Source organism: Cupressus sempervirens, chromosome 7 (genome assembly GCF_028749045.1).
Source record: "Cupressus sempervirens isolate cs-2001-9-10 chromosome 7, ASM2874904v1, whole genome shotgun sequence".
NCBI classification, from domain to species: domain Eukaryota; kingdom Viridiplantae; phylum Streptophyta; class Pinopsida; order Cupressales; family Cupressaceae; genus Cupressus; species Cupressus sempervirens.
In genome coordinates this window covers 463,624,038-463,642,096 of record NC_143124.1, presented here as the reverse complement: position 1 = coordinate 463,642,096, position 18,059 = coordinate 463,624,038, and positions in this window count along the sequence as shown.

Genomic DNA, 18,059 nt, shown 5'->3' with positions numbered 1-18,059 from the left:
TAGAACCCCTAGGGACATATGTCATCATGTAATGGGTCGAAAGGGGTCATAGGTCAACCTATGACCCTATTGAAGTCATAAGAATGATTCTAATATGTCCCTAGAGACATATGTCATCATGTAATTTGTCGAAAGGGCTCATAGGTTGACTTGTGACCCCCTTTGACCCATAAGAATGATTCTAATATGTCCCTAGGGGTCCTAGGACCAATACAAAAAAATGTCATCGTGTAATGGGTCAAAGCTGGTCATAGGTCAACCTATGACCACCTTGGACCCATAAAAAAAGATTCTAATATGTCCCTAGGCGTTGTAGGACCCTTAGGGAAATATGTCATCATGTAATGGGCCAAAGGGGATCATAGGTTAACCTATGACCCCCTTTGACCCATATGAATGATTCTAATATGTCCCTAGGCGTCCTAGGAGCCCTAGGGACATATGTCATCATCTAATGGATTGAAAGAGGTCATAGGTCAACCTATGAACTCCTTTGACCCATATGAATGATTCTAATATGTCCCTAGGGGTCCTACGATCCCAATAGACATATGGCATCATTTAATGTGTCAAAGGGGGTCATAGGTCAACATATGAACCCCTTCGACCTATATGAAGTATTCTAATATGTCCCTAGCTTTCATAGGACCCCTAGAGACATATGTCATCATGTAAAGAGTCGAAGGGGGTCATAGGTCACTTCACCCATAAGAATAATTCTAATATGTCCCTAGGGGTCTTAGGACCACTAAGAACATATGTCATCATGTAATTGGTCGAAGGGGGTCATAGGTAAACCTATGACCACATTGGACCCATAAGAATAATTCTAATATGTCGCTAGGGGTACTAGGACCGCTAGGGACATATGTCATCATTTAATGGGTTGAAGGGGGTGATAGGTCAACCTATGACCCCCTTAGACCCATATCAAAAAATTTAATATGTCCTTAGGGGTCCTAGGACCCCTAGGGACATATGTCATCATGTAATGGGTTGAAGGGGGTCATAGGCCACCCTATGACCCCTTTTAACCCATAAGGACTTTTCCAATATGTCCCTAGGGGTCCTAGGACCCCTAGGGACATATGTTGGCATTTAACGGATCGAAGGGGATCATACGTAAACTTATGACCTCCTTGGATGCATCTGAAGCTTTCTAATATGCCCTTAGGGATCCTTGAACCCCTAGGGACATATGTCATCATTTAATGGGTCAAATTGACCCATAGGAATTATTCTAATATGTCTCTAAGGGTACTAGGACCCCTAGGGACATAGTTTGTCATTTAATTGGTCAAAAGGAGTCATAGTTAAACCTATGAACCCCTTTGACCCATAAGAATTATTCTAATATGTCTCTAGAGATTATAGGACCCTTAGGGACATACTTATCATTTAATGGGTCGAAGGGAGTCATAGGTCAACCTATGACCCCCTTTGACCCATAATAATGATACTAATATGTCCCTAGAGGTCTTAAGACCCCTAGGGACATATTTCATGATTTAATGAGTCAAACAGGGTCATAAGTCAACCTATGACCCCCTTGGACCTATATGAATGATTCTAATATGTCCCTAGGGGTCCTAGGACCCCTAGGGACATATGTGGTCATTTAATGGATTGAAAGGGGTCATAGGTCAACCTATGACCCCCTTTGACCTATATAAATCATTCTAATACATATGTCATCATTTAATGGGTCGAAGGGGGTCATAGGTCACCTTGTGAAGCCTTTTCACCCATAAGAATGATTTTAATATATCCTTAGGGGTCCTAGCACCGCTAGGGACATATGTCATCATGTAATGGGTCGAATGGCATCGTAGGTCAACCTATGACCTCCTTACAACAATAATAATGATTTTAATATTTTCTTAAGGGTCTTAGGACACATAGGGACATATGTCATCATGTAATAGGTGGAAGGGGGGTCATAGATCAACCTGTGACATCCTTTGACTCATAAAAATGATTCTAATATGTCCCTAGGGGTCCTAGGACCCTTAGGGACATATGTCATCATTTAAATGGTTGAAAGGGTTCATAGGTCAACCTATGACCCCGTTTGACTCATATGAAAGATTCTAATATTTTCCTAGGGGTCCTAAGACCCCTAGGGACATATGTTATCATGTAATTGTTCGAAGGGGGTCATAAGTCACCCTATGACCTTGTTCGACCCATAAAAAAGATTCTAATATATCTGTAGCGGTCCTAGGACCCCTAGGGACATATGTCATTATGTAATGTGTCGAAGGGGGTCATATGGCAATCTATGACCCCATTGGAGTCATAAGAATGATTCTAATATGTCCCTAAGGGTTCTTGAAACTCTCGGGACATATGTCATCATATAATTGGTCGAAAGGGCTCATAGGTTGACCTATGACCCCCTTTGACTCATAAGAATGATTTAAATATGTCCTTAGGGGTCCTAGGACCAATATAAACAAATGTCATCATGTAATAGGTCGAAGTTGGTCATAGGTCAACTTATGACCCCCTTGAACCATAAAGAATGATTCTAATATGGGGTCGTAGGACCCCTAGGGACATATGTCATCATGTAATGGGCCGAAGGATATCATAGGTCAACCTATGACCCCCTTTGACCAATATGAATGATTCTAATATGTTCCTAAGCGTCCTAGGACCCCTGGGGGCATATGTTATCATCTAATGGATCGAAAGGGGTCATAGGTCAACCTATGACCCCCTTTGACCCATATGAACAATTCTAATATGTCCCTAAGAGTCTTAGGACCCTTAGGGACATATGGTGTCATTTAATATGTCTAAGGGGTTATAGGTCAACATATGACCCCTTTTGACCCATATGAAGTATTTATTATGTCCCTAAGTTCCATAGGACCCCTAGGAAAATATGTCATCATGTAAAGGGTCGAAGGGGGTCATAGGTCACTTCACCCATAAGAATGATTCTAATATGCCCCTATGGGTCCTAGGACCACTAGGGACATGTCATCATGCAATTGGTCAAAGGGGGTCATAGGTAAACCTATAACAAAATTGGACCCATAAGAATGATTCTAATATGTCCTTAGGGGTCCTAGGACCACTAGGGACATATGTCATCATTTAATGGGTTGAAGGGGGTTATAGGTCAACCTATCACCCCCTTAGACTCATATCAACAATTTTAATATGTCCTTAGGGGTTCTAAGACCCCTAGGGATATATGTCATCATGTAATGGGTTGAAGGAGGTCATAGGCCACCCTATGACCCCCTTTAACCCATAAGAACTATTTGAATATGTCCCTAGGGGTCCTAGGACCCCTAGGGACATATGTCAGTATTTAATGGGTCGAAGGGGATCATAGGTAAACGTATGACCTGCTTGGATGCATCTGAAGCTTTCTAATATGCCTGTAGGGATCTTAAGACCCCTAGGGTCATATGTCATCTTTTAATGGGTCAAAAGGGGTCATAGGTCAACCTATGACCCCCTTTGACCTATAAGAATTATTCTAATATGTCTCTAAGGGTACTAGGACCCGTAGGGACATAGTTCATCATTTAATGGGTCGAAGGGAGTCATAGTTAAGCTTATGAACCTCTTTGACCCATAAGAATTATTCTAATATGTCTTTAGGCGTCCTAGGACCCTGAGGGACATACTTCATCATTTAATGGGTCGAAGGGAGTCATAGGTCAACCTATGACCACCTTCGACCTTTAATAATGATACTAATATGTCCCTAGGGGTCCTAGGACTCCTAGGGACATATGTCATGATTTAATGTATCGAAGGGGGTCATAAGTCAAGCTATGACCCCCTTGGACCTATATGAATGATTCCAATATGTCCCTAAGGGTCCTAAGATCCCTAAGGACATATGCCATCATGAATGCATTAAAGGGGGTCATAAGTCAACCTATGAGCCCCTTTGACCTATGTAAACCATTCTAATATGTTGCTAGGGGTCCTAGGACCCTTAGGGACATATGTCAACATTTAATGGGTCAAAGGGGGTCATAGGTCAACCTATGAGTCCCTTTGACCCATATGAATGATTCTAATATGTCTTTAGGGGTACTAAGACCCCTGGGGATATGTTTCATCATCTAATGGGTTAAAGGAGGTCATAGTTTACCGTATGACCCAATTTTATACATAAAAATGATTCCAATATGTCTCGAGGGGTCCTAGGACCCCTGGGGACATATGTCATCATGTAATGTGTCTTGGACCCATAAGAATGATTCTAATAGGTCTTTAGGGGTCGTAGTACCCCTAGGGACATATGTCATCATTTAATGGGTTGAAGGGGGTCATAGGTCACCCTATGACCCCCTTTGACCCATATGAATGATTCTAATATCTCCCTAGGGGTCACAGAATCACTAGGGAGATATGTCATCATGTAATGGCTCAAAGGGGGTCGTAGGTCACCCTGACTCCGTTTGAGTCATAAGAATGATTTTAATATGTCCATAGGGGTCCTAGGACCCCTAGGCACATATGTCATCATGTAATGGGTCGAAGGGGGTCATAGGTCAACCTATGACCCCCTTTGACCCATTATAATGATTCTAATATGTGCCTAAGGGCCATAGGACCCCTAAGGACATATTTCATCATGTAATCCATCGAAGGGGGTCGTAGGTCACTCTATGACCCCCTTTCACCCATAAGAATGATTATAATATGTCCCTAGGGGTCCTAAGACAGCTAGGGACATATGTCACCATGTAATTGGTCGAAGGGCCTTAGACCCATATGAATGATTCTAATATGTCCTTAGGGTTTTTAGGACTCCTAGCGACATATGTCATCATGTAATGGGTACCTTTGACTCATAAGAACGATTCTAGGCCGAAGGGGATCATAGGTCAACCTATGACCCCCTTTGACCTATATGAATGATTCTAATATGTCCCTAGGGGTCCTAGGACCCCTAGGGACATATGTCATCATTTAATAGATCAATGGGGGTCATAGGTCAACCTATGACCCCCTTTGACCCATAAGAATGATTTTAAAATTTCTCTAGGGTTCCTAAAACCCCTACGGACATATGCCATCATTTAATGGGTCGAAGGGGGTCATAGGTCAACCTATGACCCCTTTCAACCCATATAAAGCATTCTAATATGATCCTAGGGGCCTTAGGACCCCTAAGGACATATGTCATCATGTAATGAGTCAAAGGGGGTTATAGGCCACTCTATGACACCCTTTGAGCCATAAGAATGATTATAATATGTCCCTAGGGGTCCTAGGACTGTTAGGGACATATGTCATCATGTAATGGGTCAAAGGGAGTCATAGGTTAACCTATGACTCCCTTGCACCCATAAAAATGATTCTAATATGTTCGTAGGGGTCCTAGGACCCCTTGGGACAAATGTGATCATTTAATGGGTTCAATGACCCATTCGACTGATATGAATGATTGTAATATGTCCTCAGGGGTCTTATGACCCCTAGGGACATATGTCATCATGTAATGGTTCAAAGGGTGTCATAGGTCATGCTATGACACCCTTTTACCTATAAGAATGATTCTAATATGTTCCTAGGGGTCCTAAGACCCCCAGGGACATATGTCATCATGTAATGGGTCGAAGGGGGTCATAGGTCAACCTATGACCCCCTTCGACCTATATGAACAATTTTACTTTGTCTTTAGGGGTCCTAGGACCCCTAGGGACATATGTCACCATGTAATAGATCGAAGGGTGTCATAGGTCAACTTATGACCACCTTTGAGCCATAAAAATGATTCTAATATGTCCCTAGGGGTCCTAGGACCCCTAGGGACATATCTCATCATGTAATAGGTCGAAGGGGGTCATAGGTCAACCTATTACCCCCTTTGACCCATAAGAATGATTCTAATGTGTCCCTAGGGGTCCTTGGATTGCTAGGGACATATGTCATCATGTAATTGGTCGAAGGGGATCATAGGTCAACCTATGACCCCCTTTGACCCATATGAAGCATTCTAATATGTCCCTAGGGATCCTAGGACCTCTAGGGACATATGTCATCATCTAATGGCTCAAAGGTTGTCATAGTCAACTTATGACCCCCTTTGACCCATAAGAACGATTCTAATATGTCCCTAGGGGTCCTAGGACCCCTAGGGACATATGTTGTCATTTAATGAATTGAAAGGTTGACCATATGAAGCATTCTGATATGTCCCTTAGGGCCTTAGGACCCTTAGGGACATATGTCATCATGTAATGTGTCAAAGGAGGTCATAGGTCACCCTATGATGCCCTTTCATCCATAAAAATGATTTTAATATGTCTCTAGGGGTCCTAGCACCGCTAGGGACATATGTCATCATATAATGGGTTGAAGGAGGTCATAGGTCAACCTATGACCCCCTTGGACCCATAATAATGATTCTAATATGTCCCTAGTGGTCCTAGGACCCCTAGGGACATATGTCATCATTTAATGTGTCGAAGGGTTTCATAGGTCAATCAATGACCCCCTTTGACCCATATGAACAATTCTAATATGTCCCTACTGGTTCTAAGACCCCTAGGGACATATGTCATCATAGAATGTGTCAAAAGGTGTCATAGGTCATCCTATGACCCTCTTCAACCCATAAGAACAATTTTAATATTTTATTAGGGGTCTTAGGACCCCTAGGGACATATGTCATCATAGAATGTTTCTAAAAGGGTTATAGGATGACCTATAACTCCCTTTAACCCATATAAACAAATATAATATGTCCCTAAGGTTCATAGGAGACCTAGGGACATATGTTTTCATGTAATGTGTCAAAAGGGTTCATAGGTCATTCTGTGACCCCCTTCAACCCATATAAATTATTCTAATATGTCGCTAATGGTCCTAGGACCCCTAGAGACATATGTCATCATGGAATGTGTCGAAAGTTGTCATAGGTCGTCTTATGACCCCCTTCGACCCATATAAACAATTCTAATATATCCCTTGGGCCCTAAGAGCTCTATGGACATTTGTCATCATGGAATGTGTCGAAAGTGGTCATAGGTTTCCTATGACCCCCTTTGACCCATATAAACAATTTTAATATGTCCCTAGGGGTTGTAGGAGCCCTAGAGACATATGTCATCATGGAATGTGTATAAAGGGGACATAGATGATCCTGTGACCCCTTTCGACCCATATAAATTATTCTAATATGTCCCCAGGGCTCCTAAGACCCCTATGGACATATGTCATCATGGAATGTGTCGAATGACCTTAGACCCCATTCGACCCATATAAATAATTTTAATAGAAATAATATAGTAAAACTAATAATGATATAGTATAATAATCTCATATATATTAATGTATATATTATATTTATAGATTATAATAATAATAACATAATATATTATTGTATATTAATATATATTATATATTTATAGATTATTCATAACTTATTAATTAGTCATATTATATATTTATAGATTATATATTATATCTTTACATATTTCAAAACTCAAATTAGTAATATAACTCACAAATTCAATTTTCCCTCCAAAATTTCTTTTTCCCTCCAATGTGTTTGTGCCACAAGTATCGGATATCCAATATCATATCAGATATCTGATAAGGCTTGGGCCTTACTTTCTAGATTTGGTACCTGGATAGGTGAACAAAAAGTCAAAGCTAATTTTGAAGTGCTTTTAAACATCTTCAAACTTTTTTTTTTCACATCACCACTTTTTAGCACACCATGATCCTGCACATACCCAAAAAAATTATTTTTTTATGATTAGGAATTTTATACTATAGTTCAAGCATTGAAGAATTGGAGACACTATCTTCTTCCTAAGGATTTTGTTTTCTATACTGATCATTAAGCTTTACAATATTTAAATAGTCAAGGAAAATTGAACCAAAGGCATTTGAAGTGGGTTGAGTTTTTGTAAATTTATAAAGAAAATTTGACATATAGGAGTGAGAAGTCTAATAGAGTTGCATATGCTCTTAGTAGAAGACAACTTTTGCTAATAGAAATGTAGATAGAGGTGGTTGGGTTCAAGGAACTCAATACTTTATATCCAGATAATCTTGATTTTGGTAAAGCATGGACGGATTGTACAGATCTTGTTGCACTTGATAGGAAAAAGTGGTTGGATTTCATGATCCAAGATAGTATGTTGTTCAAAGGAAGCTAGTTGTGCATTCCTAAAAGTTCTGTGAGAGGGATTACCATCAAGGAGAAGAATAGTATAGGATTGGCTAGACATCTTTGCAGAAGCATACCTTTGGTTGCTGAGAATTATTATTGGCTATAGTTGCAGCTATATCTGATGAGGTTTGTACAAAGTTGTATAGTATGTCAGATAGTGAAAGGAGTGAAGAAAAATATAAGATTGTATCAACCATTACCTGTACCAGAGAAGTTATGGGAGAATGTTAGCATGAATTTTGTTCATGGATTATTGAGGACACAAAAAGGGCATGATTCTATTTTTTTGGTGGTTGGAAAATTTTCAAAGATGGCACATTTCATTCCTTGCAAGAAGACTAGTGATGTTGTTCATGTAGCAAAATTATTTTTCAGAGAAGTGGTAAGACTGCATGGTTTGCCAAAGAGTATAATTTCATATTGAGATACTAAATTTGTTGGGTACTTCTGGCATACATTGTAGAAGAAGTTGAAGACAGATTTGAAGTTTAGTTCATCACATCATCCACAAATTGATGGACACACAAAAGTTGTGAATCATAGTTTGGGAAACTTACTATGATGCTTGGTTGGAGACAAACCTAAAGGATGGGATATGATTTTACCATAGGAAAAATCTACATATAATAATTCTATCAACAAGAGTACTAGTAAATCACCATTCCAAATTGTATATGGGAGTAGTCCCAAAAATGCTTTCAAATTGAGGTAGTTGGATAAATGAGAGATAAGTAGTGTTGAAGCAGAAGAATATTCTAAACATTTGAAGACTATCCATCAAGAGCTGAGGAAGCACATCATAAAGATAAATACATAGTATAAGGCTAAGGAAAATGTGAAAAATAGGTATAAATAATTTTAGATTGGAGATGAAGTCATGGTTCATTTGAGAAAGGAGCATTTTCTAGTGGGTACATATAATAAGCTAAAGATGAAGAAGTTTGGACTGTGCAAGATAGTGAAAATGCATGATTCTAGAAATTTTTATGAAGTGGAGTTGCCTATTGAGTCCAATATTTCACCAATATTTAACATTTCAAATTTGATAGAGTATTATGAAGGAGGTGATGGAGATGAAGTTGTAGAAGCATAGTAGAGTATTCCAAATGCCAGTTTGGCTACAAAGGCGATTGAGGAGATACTAGATAGTCATGTTGGTAAAAGTACAAGGGACATAACTTATGAAGAATACCTAGTCAAATGGAAAGAGAGGCTAGTAGAGGATTCATCATCGCTAGCAATGGAGGAGGTTAACCATCTTGGTTTTCTTCTAAAAACTTAAGATGCGATAGGATCACATCTCAAATTAGCCTAGGTATTTGATGCAAGAGGATCCTAGGTGTAAGAGAAATCTTGCATCACCCAAAAAAAAAATTCTTTTTAGTTTTTTCTATTGTAATAAGGATTAGTAGATAGGGTGGTTACTATTTATGGGAACTTGCTATTTTTAGTAAGTTTTTCATATGAGCTTGAAATGTTCTCATTTTCTATAGGAAGATTCATTTTAGAGTTATAAGCCTACCATAAAAATCTCATTGATCTAGCTTACATATTAGAGAAGTTATTGCAAATTTTTAGTGGAAACTTATGTAAAAAAATCTTTAGGCTCACTCTTGGAGGCCTTAGATTGCTCAAATGAGGTTTGAAAACTCGAGTGGAGGGCACTTGCATAGTTCTGAGCCCATAGATCAAGAGTTAGAATTTTTGAAAAGTAGTTATAATAGCCAATTGGAGTAAAGGTTTTAGTATTATGGCTTTCCAAAATTGGGCTAACCAAAATATCTAAAATAATTGTTAAAGATGTAATTAGCCAACTTTATATATATTGTTAGGGTCTGTTAGCCCTAGGTATTAAGTTTCATTATCTAGAACCTTCTTGGGCAGCATAAAATTTGCTATTTAAGAAAGGCTAGAACATTGCATAGAACAACTCTAGGTTGTAGTTTGCAACTTAGTCTCATAGATTACTATATAGTGAAGGTGCCCATGTTGGTTATTATATTGTACTTGTGAATTATGTAATTCTGCAGTTATGGCACAAATAAGAAGTCCATATTTTGTTCTCACATTTTTTATTTCTTTCTTTTTGTTATGTATTTATGGTATTAAGGGGAGCACCCTTCATTGGGATAGTATTCAGTTTGCACCAAGCAGTTTCTACCAGGTTGGTGGTTATCATTGCAAACTGAGCTTCTAATTTTTTACTGATTTTCTCAATGCAAAACAAGTTCTATAGTGGTTACCAAATTTGTAGTTATAGTGATGTGAATCTAGTGTTGACCAAGCTACTCAGTGTTAACCAATTGATTTAGTTTATATTGAGCTCGTAGTGATAGCATCGACCGATCTATGTACTGTGAATCAAGTGATTTAGTTTATACATTGAGTTTCATAGTATTCATTGAGTCACCACCACAAACCGAGTTTAGACTACTCAGAAGTGATCAGTATGGATCAAGCTTCTATGTTTACTAAGTGCATGACAATGCCAAGCATTGATAGTGCATTTCGAGTATCATATCCTCACTGAGACAGTCTTGAGAACCTGAGTTCCTGTTGTTGGGCTGACTATGTATATTTTGTGTAAACTTGTATTGTAGTTGACTTTGTTGATTTGTAAATTGGATCATTATATATGTAATGTATTATATTACATCCAATGTAATGTGTGAGTAATAATATAAAGAGTATAAATGCAAAGTAAAAGGATACAATAGTACAAGGAGTAGTAAAAATTTATCTATCGTAGCAAGGTGATTATTACACTCAAAGGAATCTCATTCAATAAACCAAATTGTAGATCAGAGATTAGCCACTGGTTCATCCTAATAGGTGGAACAATTAATTCCTTTCACAAGGTAGACCTCATGGTCTTTTATAAATCTCTTTACTGAATGCATACTTTATTGTATGTTTGTAAATTCTTTTGCAAGGTGGACCTTGTAGTCCTTATTACTCCTAATAGGGAAGATCATTAGAAGTGATCATTGTAAGCCTTAACAAGCCAATTTTATACAACAATACTAAATATTGTGGGTATCATCCCCACCCCAGTTTATCTTTCTATTTGGAAGGTTTCTGGGTCACTATATTGTGTGTTAAACTGTTATGAATGTTTTAATGGTCTCATTTTTTTATGCATGCAATTAGATCAGAATACATGTGAAGGATTAAATGGTAAATAAAGATTAATTTTTATTGGTTACTAATTCAATCCTCCCCTGTTAATAAATTAGCCTATTATATAGATTTCCAATAATTGGTATTAGAGGTTTATGGTTCTCATAGATAAGTTTAATAGCTTGAGCATAGATTAAAGGCAATGAAGGTATTCAGACCTTATAAGGCTATTGATAATGAAAAGCTAGATTTGAAATTGGCCATTGCGAAACTCATGAAAGCAAAAGAGAAACTCTCACAATTGTTGAAAAGAAGAAAAGATCTTGCAATTCCAATGAATGAAAAATTGAAGACATCCATTCAGAAAGCAATTTAGATGAAGCAAATGAAGTAATCAGGGAACTATTAGAAAAGAATGATAACCTTTAAGAAGAAGTTAGAAAGCTAAAAAGAGAACAAGAAATTTAGTCAATGAGATTGTGTGAAGTCATGGAAGAGAAAAACAAAATAAAAGAAGAAATAGAAGGAAAGAACTATGAAATTCAACATCTATCCCTTCAACAGGCAGACTTCATTAATCAACTTACCAATGCAAATGAAGAAATAATGAATCTAAGATTAGAGAATGATCTAAACACTCAAAAGAAAAATAGTAAGAGGATGATGAAATCTCAAGTAGACATGAATTAATTGAATGAGCAAAGCCATTGCAAATAGAAAGGACAAGAAGGAATCATATATAAAAGAAGAAGGTGAATCATCCAAGCAAGGAACTCAAAAGAATCACAGACCTACTTGAAATTACTATTGTAAGATAGGTCATACATGAAATAGATGTTGGAGAAATGGAAAAGCTAAATTCAATTGAAAATGCTACAATTGTAATCAACATGGTAATAGAGTTGATGAATGCAAAGAGAAACCAAAATTTGAGGGCAAATGTCACAAATGCAAGAAGCATGGGCACAAATCTTTAGAATGCAAAACAAAGATATTGAATCCAAAAAAATAAATTGTAAAAGCTATATTTGGTTGGGACTAAAAAACTTGGTGTAGATGTCATTATTGTAGAAAATTTGGACACATTGGAATAAATTGTGTAAAACATCACATGAGGACAAGAGACACCACTAGGAGATTTTTTATTTTTACAAAACTTGGACACCTTGCCAAGAACTATATGAATATTGGAAGAATTGAAGATGAAAACAAAGCCTAAGGCTGATAACATCAGAAAGAAGATGAGATAGCAATGGATTCCCAAATCTACTAAGAATGCAAGTCCGAGTAGTGAAGAACATGTCACTCAAGAATTGGGTGGCTCAAGCATTTCCACTTGATATCCCAGAAGGAGAATTGAAACTAGGATTTTGAAGTAGAAATATTACATCAATTCTAGTTAGCAAAAAGGAAAGATCAAAATCAGCATTCAAGATGCAAAGGGATCGAGCAATTAAAAAAATTCAAGGTATTGCTAAGTGAAGTCAAGTTGTAAGACCCTACTGAGTAAGGTTGGGAGTTATTAAACTATTGTGTGGACATCGAGTCATGGATGAATGTATTGAGAAATCAATGCAAGCCAAGTGGAAGATAGACCGTCATTGAGAAAATGATTGTACCATGCATTTATGGCGATTGAAAGTTGAATTTTCTAAAAATGGAAAAAATTGAAGTCATTTGTCATCACAAATTTTCAAGAGTTATTTGTACAAAGTGAATTGAGCACATCTGAGTGATCTATGTGATTTACTATTGAAGATTTCCATGTTTTTAGAAACCCTACCAAGTAATGGCATCCTCCAGCAATAAGACAAAGAAAGGGTCAGAGATGTTGGTATGAGGCATTGAATGAAAGAAACATAATTTCAAGCTTAGTCCAATAGTTGCAAAAACCCTTGATCCCATTGGTGCACAATCGTAGATTCCATTGAAGGTACTTTTGATAAATGATATTTTTTCACATTTTTGATGTTCAATGTAAGATATAGGAACTTTGGAGATGGATGAATCATTGAACAAGCTATGTGTAAATGGTGTGTTGAAATCAGAGCATCAACATTTGGAAGTAAAGGGTTTGACTCACATTCCACACATGTCTCAAGATTTTTAGATTAAATGGATAAGATTTAACCTCAACCATGCACATAATGGGTGGTTAGGATTGGAAAAACATATTGTAATAACAAAGAAGATGATGCATAGGATCACAAGGTTTCCAATGCTGGCAAAGAATAAAAATGACTAAAACCCTAAGTTGGGTAGACCTGGAGAAGAAAAACCTAGCCAAATGGGATGGAAGGGGTATAAAGATTAGTTGTGTTACTGATATGGAGTTGAAGTTTGATATTCATGTGATTGCACATAAGATTTACATCTTTAGTTGTCTAAATAGTCTATTCTATGAAGCTATGAATCTTGCATTCAAAGTGGTCAAGAACAATATGTCATTTGACCTTGTCAAGTTGATGTTAAATTAGTTCAATAAGAATATGGAAAGCATAAGAGCTTCAAATAATAACCCTTGTAATTTTGGTTCACTCTTGACTTGTTTATTTTTCTTTGTGCAAAATTTCTTCCCATCAAAAGGTATAGTTGTATGGAAGATGTACCTATTCTTTATCAAATCAATGTTTATATAGTAGAAGTGGGAGAAAACTATGTTAGTATCATGGAAAACTATTTTTATGCAGTTAAGAACAAGATGAATAACAAATTTTGGATACCTAAGAAACTTGTTGAAGATTACAAAGATACTATTTGTTTCATGGTTGATTGTGATAAAGTGTATATACAAGTAGTTAGACCAAGAATTTTATGGGTCAAACCTATAGGTTATGAGGTTAATATAGATGAAACCAAAGACATTATTGAAGCATTGTTATATGAGCTAGTTGATTCAAAAGTTACATATTTTGGCACATATGAAGAAGCAAAGGCTAGAATTGAACTTGAGATAAAGCTCCCTTAGGAAATCAAAAAAGGAAAGAAAAGAATAACAAAATTTAAAAAAACTAGCTCTACTCTCCTATTCACTAAAGGAAAAGGAGATGGCATAGAAGATGATGATGCAAAAGAAGAAGAGCCTATAAAGAAGAAAGGTAAGGTTATTATAACCAAACCTACAAAGACATCTACTGCAATGTTTACAAGGAGGACATCTAGAAATAAACTAAAGTTGGATGATGAAGCAGAGAATATAATATTCAAAAATCCTACACTCACCTTCCAAGAAACATTGAAAGAAATAGATTCTAGAGTTGGAATAACAAATTTCAAAGCACTAAGGTATGAAACCAGAACTATAGAGGAGAAGCAACAAGTTGAAGACATGGTCATGTCAAAGCCTCTAAACTTATACTTTTTTGGCTAGGCTTTCATGCTTATTATCAGCCTTTTATGTTTTTACTACTATTTTTCAAGATCCCTGTAAAACTTGTTTATCTAATCAAAAACATGTTGAAGACATGGTCATGTCAAAGTTGGGAAAATGGAAATACTCTTCAAATCAACTTGCACAATAGATTCCCAACGAATTAATGGAGAAAATTAAGCCAAGATGGGAGAATGCAAGGGAAACTACTAAAGACATTTATGAGCAGACTCTAAGGAAACTCATGCGAAGTCCTAGTGATAAAGAAGTCAAAGAATCTATAAAGCATAATGAAGAAAAGTTTACCTTGAGATTCAACACTCATCTAATATTAATCAATGAAATTGAACTTGTGGTAAGGAATACCACCAACACATGGAGAAACATCAATAATCTTCACAAATAGAGTGATTTTATTGTTCATGTCAATTTGACAAGGATGATGATGATGATGGAAATGACAAAGAATAGGAAATTGATGATGAAGTAACACATTATGACAATATAGATGATGAGGAAAAGTAAAAGGAAGCTCCTATGGAAGATCTCCTTGAGGTTTAGAACATTGAGGAAACCAACCCTGAGAAGATTGCAATCATAGTCATAGCCTCACTTCTTCATTCTTCAAGAGAAACATTGAAGACATTGAGCTTAGAGAAAGCTATTGGCAAGTTGGTTGTGTCAAACACTAAAAATATAAGCATGCACCTATCCAACTCAGTATTTATTTAACAGAAGTGATAAGCACTTCATCTGCCAAACAATTAGTACTTCCTCCATGTCATGTCCCCTTTTCAAATAATTAAAAATAATAGTCTTTGCTAAGGCAGGCAGGCCCAAAAAGTGAAGTTTCGGAAAAATGGGATAATCTTTGGAAGCTAATGGACTAATAAATGAAAATTATTATTAAAATATGTTTTATTAACCCCTCTTGGATGTGAGTTAGGGTTATGCCCTCTTTTAAGGGGTTTGGAGGCATTTTGGGCTAATTCTAGAACTTGATTTTTGAACATTGCTTTATTATTCTTCAAAGGCTGCCAAACTTGTGGAGAAGGAGACCCAAGAATGGGAGTTTGCAGGTTTCTAGGAAGGCTAAGGCTAGGATTTTGAATCCATTCCATGTGCATGCTCATGCGGAGTTTTCCTTTGTGCTGAACAGTGCAGATTTGTGTGTTTTTGGGTGTGTTTTTTGTAAGAGTTTGGTGTTTCCAGTTGAGTATTTCATATCAGTTTGGGTTGCTATTGTATTTCAGGCTTTTAGATGTTAAAATAGAGCTAAATATATGTATTTGGTCGTAATTATACTTCCGTGATAGATTATCAGTGCTTTTGTAGTGTTTCTGGCTATTTTGTGTTGTTTTCGGGAGCTTGATGAGCATTGTTTTTGTCCTCCATTTGGGAGCTGTTGTGTAAATGTTATACAGATCTGAAAATGTCATTTTTTAGGTTGTTATGCTACTGAAATTTCAATAAAAATGTCCACTTTCAGATTTATTAACAATATGTGAAGTTGTGAGGTTTTTGGCACTATTTTCGGCATACCTGATTTGGGGTTTATTGAGAAATTGGTGGGTCTTTGAAATATTGGTTGTTTGATCTTAGAGATCTTATTAGAGGCTTGAAATATCATATAAAATCAGAAAAGGGACATTTCAGTGGTATCAGAGCTATGATCTTGCCAGCTTGAGGGTTTGTAGAAGTTTGCATGTCAGTTTTGACAACTACTCAAATCTTGCATGTCAAAATTTATGGTTGCATGCTACTTCTAATCATTTGCATGTTAGTTCTTGGTGAATTTGCTGGTTGCATGTTGCTTCTAATCAGCTGCATGTCAAAATCTATGGTTTCATGCTACTTTTAATCAATTGCATGTTAGTTCTTGGTGTTTGAAGAAGTTATAACCTATTGGGGTTATACTCTACTTTATCCAGAATGGACAGGTATAGTACAGAGTCTCAGAGGACATGATCTTGGACAATTGATATCCAGAGTCAGAACAGTAGAAAGGATGGTTATTTAGACATTCAAGATAAACTTAAGAAAATAAGCCATGACATGTCTCAATAGTTGGTTGAGCACCACCATATAATGAATGACATGTTGTCCAACCCAGCTAAGGTGGATAAGTTGACTGGATTTCTATTTGGCAAATTTTCTCACAGGGCAGATGACATAATTACCAAAAACTTGCATGAGGAGTTTGAGAAACTAGCTTATAGCCAGGTTGAGGTCTCAAATTCTACTCTGCCACAGGAGGTAGTGAGAAAGGATATTACACAGATTGATAGTAATGGTCAACTTGATACTCAAATTGAGACAATTGTATACATGTCGTCAAAGGGTGATGTCACAGGTATCCAGGATGGTATAGTTACAACAGGTAGTGACTATAGCATAGTGGGTTCAGATGATGATTATGAGGATGTTTTTGTGCATGATGGTGAGATACTTGTAGAGATGAGTAGACATTGAGCATTCATGACTTTGCTGAGAAAGAGTACCAGGCACAGTTAGATGCTTCGACACATGAGGTTGAGGCTGGTAGTACTTCACATGATTTTTCCAGCCGGCTGAAAGTGAACAAAGACAATATTGTGAATTTATTATCTCATCATGATAGGTATGTGGAGTTAGTTGGTATTGGTCATATTACTCAGGTGAGGAGTTTTCTTGAGTTACCAGCTGATTCTAGTTTACAGATATGGACTCGAGATTGTTATATTGGCATTTTGGATTCAGTTGACTGGAGATCTTTAACACTTTTTGGTAGCAGTGTTTGTTTGGGTGCTATCATGGATTTGATTAGCATATTGCATGGTGTTGTCTTTTCTTGTACCAGCAGCTTGTCCGATGCTGGTATTAGTTTTTATACACCGGTGTTGGGCTTTGTTCATATATCCAGTCGACCATACTTTTTGGAATGTGTTGATGATCTTTCATATTTGGCAGTGTGTACAGATGAGTCCCAAGATCATAATGGCATTGATGACATCCAGGTGCAGTGGGTATTTTTGAAGACTTAGTTTCCTTGGCAATTTCTTTTGGTACATAGGAGTTAGACATCAGTGCTACATTTTTTGATACTCTATATGTTGATATGAGCTTTGGAGTTGATTCACAAGATATGGATGGTAATACTCTAGCGACTAGTAACTTTGAGGACACTCCTTTAGATAGTGCATCAGAGGACATTTGTAGGAGACAGTCTAGCCAGTGCCATCATGTGTCTAATCCATTGAGAGTTAGTGAGCAAGACATTGCTATTGCTTGCTAACATTTTGATGCTGCTCATCAGTTGTTAGCAGTTTATGGATGGGGTTCTCCTACAAGTGATGAGCAGGGAGGCAATTATCTTTCCTTGACAGAGTTCCACTCTTTATGGGAGGCTATCTAGATTCTGAGATA